The sequence below is a fragment of the Sciurus carolinensis genome, chromosome 4 (genome assembly GCF_902686445.1).
Source record: "Sciurus carolinensis chromosome 4, mSciCar1.2, whole genome shotgun sequence".
Taxonomy (NCBI): Eukaryota; Metazoa; Chordata; class Mammalia; order Rodentia; family Sciuridae; genus Sciurus; species Sciurus carolinensis.
The window spans coordinates 77,891,962-77,899,001 of NC_062216.1; the positions used below are offsets into that span (position 1 = coordinate 77,891,962).

The 7,040-nt window shown below is 43.9% G+C and overlaps 1 pseudogene; it reads right to left on the reverse strand.

The window, feature by feature from the left end:
* Positions 1-3,870: 3,870 nt before the first annotated feature.
* LOC124983589 (solute carrier family 25 member 44-like) lies at positions 3,871-5,055 on the reverse strand (annotated as a pseudogene).
* Between the last annotated feature and the right edge of the window lie 1,985 nt (positions 5,056-7,040).

Below are 7,040 nucleotides of genomic sequence, written 5' to 3' on the forward strand. Positions count from 1 at the left end.
TGGCTTATAGTGTCTCTGTAGATTTCCAGTATATCAGCTCCTAGCCTTCAGTAGCCTGAAATCTTGGAGGAACTTGATAATGCAGTGCTTCTGAAGAAAGCTGCTCCTAGCCCGATACTGGTTCCAGGGCTTGGAGCTGCCTCTGTGCGGTCTGCTCCGAGAAGCTGGCCGTGAAAGGAGCCTGCCGCCAGAGGGAGCAGGGCTGCCTGGGGAAGTCCCTGGCTGCCCTGTCCTGGTCCCTGAAGCTGCCTGCGGGCCCCAGCTCGTTGCTTGCTCTGGACTCGGAGCTGGTTTTGTGCAGAAAGGCTCTCACTGGGGGGCCTGCTCCGAGAAGCTAGCCGTGTGGGAGGAGCCCACCGCTGGAGGGAGCAGGGCTACCTGGGGAAGACTCTAGCTGCCCTGCCCTGCTCTGAGAAGCCTCCCCTATCCAGGCCTGCCGCGTGGGCTGAGCTTCACCCAGTGGGGGAGACTCACCCCATGGCTCTATTTTAGTCAGAGTCTCTCAATGCTTCCCCTTCTTGAATCCTGAGTTCTGGAGTGACAGGAGATGCAGTCACCTTCTAGTCTGCCATCTTGAATCACCCGGTGGAAAGAGCCTGCCACTGGAGGGAGTAGGGCCGCCTGGAGAAGTCTCTGACTGCCCTGCCCTGGTCCCAGAGGCTGCCTGCGGGCCGGAGCTATCCACTGGTTCTGGTACTTTTCTCAATGAGTTTCAAAATAACATAGAGAAATGATTCAATATTCTAACAGAAAACCTTAACAGAGAGATGCAAGTAGTTTAAAAAAAAACACGCAGAATTGAATAAACTGAAAAATTCAACAAGTGAAATTAAAAACAGCATATAAGTGATCAATAGCAGGGCAGAGCAAATGAAGAAGAGAAAAATAGTTCAAAAATACCCAGAGAAGAAAGAATAAAAATGAATGAGGAGGAACAAAGGATGTTTATGTGAACTAAAGGTCAGCATTAAAAGCAAATGCTCAGGATATTGGGATTCAAGATAGACTTGCAAATGCTCAAGTGTAGAATACTTATTCAAAAAGATTGTAATAGAGAACTCACAATGATGTAGAAAGATACTAATATCAAGATACAAGGAGGTTAAAAAGCAGCAATTAGATTTAACTCAAAAAGGTCTAAATCAAGTAATAGTGCCATCAAGACCTCAAGGAGAATGTTAAAGATTCTCAAGGCAGCAGGAGAATAGAAACAAAAACCACAACTGGGTGCACCGATTTGTATGAGCTCAGACTTCTCCAGAGAAAACTATCAACTAGGAAAGTGTGGCCTGAGATTTTTCAGGGTAGTGAAGAAAAGTATGTGCCAACCAATAATCTTGCATACAGAAAAGCTGTTCTTGCAAAATGAAGGAGAGATAAAGACATTCCCAAACAAGCAAAAATAGATGATGCATCTCCACCAGACCTGTCCTACAAGAAATGCTAAAAGTAGGTCCTCAAAATCAAAGAAAGAAACTATTATTACTAAGAAGAAAACACAAGGAGGTATAAAGCTCACTGCTAAAAGTTACTGTACAAATTGAAAATGCTGTGACATTGTAAACGTGGCATATAAGCAATTGATATCTTTACTATGAAGACTGAAATGCAAAACAATTATGAATAGTAACTACATTGATATGTTAAAAATAGGCAATATGGAAATATGTAAATTGAGACATCAAAAATTCAAACTGTGGAGAGGTATGGATTGCAAAGTATAGAGTTTTTTTTTTTTTTTCAAGGGCTCAATAAAAACTTTTAATTACGCCTCAAAGACTTCGTACAGTGCAAAAGTGAATATTCCCTGCTAATATTCACAAGAGTCCATTTGATCAAACGTTAAGTGTGTTTTATTTTCATTTCCCTGTCTCAATGCTCCTGCAGTCAGGTTTCCTGTCTGGCCCATTCTCTCTGAAGTTTCTTCTAATTTTGGTTGCTAATCAGTATATCAAAATTACCAGCTGCTTTGGTCTCCAAGTCTTAAGAAAATGGAAGTCCACGGTCCCATCCCCACCAAGAACTGTCCTAAACCCAATCCCAGTTCCTAAACTATTAAGGGAAAGTAGGGGCCAGGAGTCCCATTAATTATACACACAACAATTATACACACAATCCTTTAAAATTGTGAGAGAGGTGGGTAGGGAAGAAAGAAGCAGGTGAAAGACTGTGAAATATTGCACAAGTAAATGAAACAGAAGGAAAAGAGTCTGGGAGGGAGAAACATCCTTAGGCATGAGAGGCAGGAAACTACCTCCCATCCACATTTTACCACAGTGGGGAAGGATGGAAGACCATTCTGAGGGAGAAGTGTAGCACTGAGAAAACCATCTTCCAGAGGTCTCAATGGACAAAGCTTAAAAAAAAGAGGAGGGGCCCTTGCTTCCATTTTGTTGGTGGTTCTTAGGGTGAAGAGGTGAGTGATGAGTGATGGGCAGGAAAATTTAGCATGACCTGTGGGCCCAACCTTTGGGATGACTGTGGAGAGAAACTGTTAGACAAAGTGCAGGGAGGAACAAAAAAAATTTCTTTAATAAATAAATTGAATGAGGGAAGATCCTTAAAAGTGAGACAAGATGGAACATGGTGGTGGTGAAGGTAGCAAAATCTGGTTTTCAGAGTCTGACCTGGCCAGGGTGTAAGAATATGGGGCTGCCATAAGAAATATCAAGGCTTCAGGTAGCTAGCACCTTTCAAATTGGCACCATGGCCTTTCCCAGCAGGTGGGACCATTAAGTAGGTTTAAAGGATCATTCAGACCAAATGTCTCAAGTGGAAAGGCAGGGTTTGACTGCCTTCTTCTCATTCCATTTACTGCACCTCTCCGCCTGCAACACAGGCTTGGTGGAGGAGGTGGGGTGGGGAAGAATGAGGCAAGGAAGGAGCGCCATCTCCCAGCTTCTAAGAAGAGCTTCAGTATAATCTTGGCAGTATCAGGCTGGTAAATGCAGTGATCCTGGTATTAGGTGACTTCCTGATCTTTATTCTCTTGCAAGTACAGGGTACCATGACTGGGATGACTCTTTACACCCAGGGAGAAGAAAACAAAAACATTCCACATCTGGGATTTCCACTGTGAGACAACATCTATTGCTTTGAGTGTGAGTGACTGGGGTATATGTGCACGTCATGGTTGCCTGGAGTTGAGAACCTCCATTTGTTCTCTCAGCTGGCCTGAGGAGATGTGGTAGGGAATACATACCCTCTTGTTGCTTTCCAAACCAACTACTCTCTCAACCTGACTTTTCAAGGTGGTGCTATAAGTCCAGTGTACCCTAGATAGCCTGATCTATTTAGAACTGTGCCCCCTACCCCACTGTAGTCACCTGGGCCAGGGGAAGCCAACAGCTCGTATTGTACAGGGACTGCTGGGGCTGAAGGGATATGGAACTGGGACTGAGGAAAAAGAATACATGACATTTTTTCACCTGTCTGAGGCAGGGTGGGCTCTGACAGCAGGATTGGTGCTCTAGCAGGATTAAGTCTGTTTCACAAATGTTTAAAAATGTATACATAAAATAAAGTATCAGCTTTTCTCCCCATCTTAATAACTCCTCCAAAGAGAAGATGAGTGCTCTGTAAAGATAGGGTTTTGCTGCTCTGTCTCTCTGTGCAAAAGTGCCTGGCAACTACCCCAAAGTGGCAGAGAAATGTAAAGTAGTCTGGTGGGCAGCTCAGACCCAAATTAAAAATAAGCAAGCCTAAGAGATGAAGTGGGAGAGGGCAGGGGGCAGCTGCTTAGAGTCTGAAAGCTCAAGAGGAACCAGTGGTAGTAAATAAGTTCTGTGCACAGTTCTTCTCAGGGCCTCAAGGAAGATGGAGAGGGAAGCCTGAGAGGGGCTAGCAGGTCAGGGCAGGTGGGACCTCCAGGCCAGGGACTGAGTAAGGGAGCCCAGTTTAGTAGAATTAATAATGGGGGCAAGGAAGCCAGGCATGGAACCTCTTCAGCAAGAGCAGTCCAAAGTCTCTGTCCCTTTCCCAAACAGGCCACCTGGCCCAGGGCAGGGCTGGGTATGTAGTGGGGGCATTAGAGAGGGTATTATCTTCCCTGCTCTGCCCCCAGCCCAGAGTAGTGGGAAACAGCCAGCTTCTCTGCCCACCACTGGCTACCAGTGTCTTGAGTCAACCAGCTCAGGTCGGAGGCTGAGTTTCTTGAGGCTTTCATAGCCTACCACAATGACGATGGTGGAGGGAGTAGCTGAGATGATTCGGGCTGAGAGGCCCTTCATGAGGCCCCAAGGTCCTTCTTCTGCCATCAGCTGTCTGAAGGTCAGGATGATGGAGCTCTTGCCTTCAACCTGCACGCGAGTTCGGATGACATCCATGGGATTGCTGAGGATGGAGGCAGTGGCTGCAGCCAGGGGCCCCGAGATGGCTTGAAAGACAATGTGAGGGCACTCCTTAGGGCACAGGTGCAAGAGCTGCTCTGCATAGAAGTGATAAAAGGGCCACCAGACAGCACTGTTTGGGATATAGGTAAGCAGTGAAGCCACATAGCCTCGGTAGAATCTTCAAAGCCCATCAGCCCGCAGAATCTGCCTGATGATGTCTTTCGTTTGGCCAAAGGCAATTATCCCATTTCCCTCTGGGTTCCCACGCACTTGGAAGCGGCCCATTTTCTCACCCTTGCGCTGCATCATCAGATGCTGGGAGACCACATCAATGGGCACTGTGATGCTCTGGGCTACCAGAGCCACCAGCCACCAGTGATTTGACTGTGTTGCTCTGGCTGTAGTCAGCTACAAATTTCCGGGTGAGCTCATAAGTGGTGACATAGCACTGGCCAGAGATGAGGGTAAAGGTGTTGACCAGAAACCCCCGGTAGAGGTCAGTCACACCATCTGCTCGAAGGATCTTAATAAAGGCATCAAAGGTCCCATGGTAGAGGCTCTTGCCCTTCTGAACCTGCAGGCGGGTGCGGATGAGGGTAAATGGGTAGACACTGACGCGGATCATCATTGTCATTGCCACACCAAACACATAGAACTTCTTCTTGTCCAGATGTTCCCACTCAATGATCTGGATGTTTCATTTGTCCTCCATTGTGCTTGGAGACCTTCTCAGACCCCGGCGGCTCCACCGCGTCTGAGGCAAACTTCAAGTCTGGACCTCTAGGCCGCAGCCCCCGCTCTACTCTCCATTCCCAGCGACTGCCGGCCTCTGGTCGCATCTTCCTCCATCACGACTAGGATCCCAGTACTCAAAGTATAGAGTTTTTAAAATTTTTTTTTATTTGTTCTAATTGATTATACATGACAGTAGAATGCATTTTGACACATTGTACACAAATGGAGCATAACTTATTCCCCTGACTGCACATGGTGCTGTGTCATGCCAGTAGTGTGATCATACATGTATAGAGGGTAATAATGTCTGTCTCATTCTACCGTCCTTCCCATCTCCACGGCCCCATCCTTCCCCTCACTCCTCTCTGCAGAATCCAAAGTTTCTTCATTCTTCCCTACCCCCACTATGGATCAGCATCCACTTATCAGAGAAAACATTTGTTCTTTGGTTTTTTGGAATTGGCCTATTTCACTTAGCATGATATTCTCTAGTTCCATCCGTTTACCTGCAAAAGCCATAATTTCATTCTTCTTTAGGCTGAGTAATATTCCATTGTATACATGTACCACATTTTCTCTATCCATCCATCTATTGAAGGGCATCTAGTTTGGTTCCATAGTTTAGCTATTGTGAATTGAGCCATAAACATTGATGTGGCTGTGTCCCTGTAGTATGTTGATTTTAAGTCCTTTGGGCATAAAACCAAGGAGTGGGAGAGCTGGGTCACATGGTTGTTTCATTCCAAGTTTTCTGAGGAATCTCCATACTGTCCCACCAGCAATGTATGAGTGTACCTTTTCTCCACCTCCTTGCAAACATTTATTATTGCTTGTATTTTGAATAATTGCCATGCTGACTGGAGTGAGATGAAATCTTAGGGTAGTTTGAATTTGCATTTCTCTAATTGCAAAAGATGATGAACATTTTTTCATATGTTTGTTGATCAATTGTATTTCTTCTTCTGTGAAGTGTCTGTTCAGTTCCTTAGCCCATTTATTAACTGGGTTATTTGCTTTTTTGGCGTTAAGCTTTTTGAGTTCTTTGTATATCCTGGAGGTTAGTGCTTTGTGTGAGGTGCATGTAGCAAAAATTTTCTCCCATTCTGTAGGTTCTCTTCACATTCTTGATTGTTTCCTTTGCTGAGAAGAAGTTTTAATTTGAATTCATTCCATTCATTGATTCTTGATTTTACTTCTAGCACTTTAGGAGTCTTATTAAGGAAGTCTGGTCCTAAACCAAATGATGAAGATTTGGGCCTACTTTTTCTTCTACTAGGCACAGGGTGTCTGTTCTAGGGCCTAAGTCTTTGATTCACTTTGAGTTGAGTTTTGTACAGGGTGAGAGATAGAGGTTTAATTTCATTTTGTTACATATGGATTTCCAGTTTCCCCAGCACCATTTATTGAATAGACTGTTTTTTCTCCAATGACACATTTTGTCTAGTATGAGATAACCATATTTATGTGGGTTTTTGACACATTTGTCTAGTATGAGATAACTATATTTATGTGGGTTTGTCTCTGTGTATTCTATTTTGTACCATTGGTCTACAGGTCTATTTTTGTGCCAATACCATGCCACTTTTTTTTTTTTTTTTTTTTTTTTTTTTTTTTTTTTTTTTTTTTTTTTTTTACTATGGCTCTATAGAATAGTTTAAGCTCTGATATTGTGATCCTCCTGCTTCACTCTTCCTGCACAGGATTGTTTTGGGTCTCTTATTTTTCCAAATGAATTTCATGATGCTTTTTCTAGTTCTGTGAAGAATATCATTGGGATTTTAATAGGAGTTGCATTAAATATGCATAACACTTTTGGTAGTATGATCATTTTGAAATACTAATTCTGCCTATCCAAGAGCATGGGAGATCTTTCCATCTTCTAAAGTTTTCTTCAATTTCTTTCTTTGATTGATTGATTGATTCCCAAGTATTTTGTTTTGAGGTTATTGTGAATGGGGTAGTTTTTCTAATTTC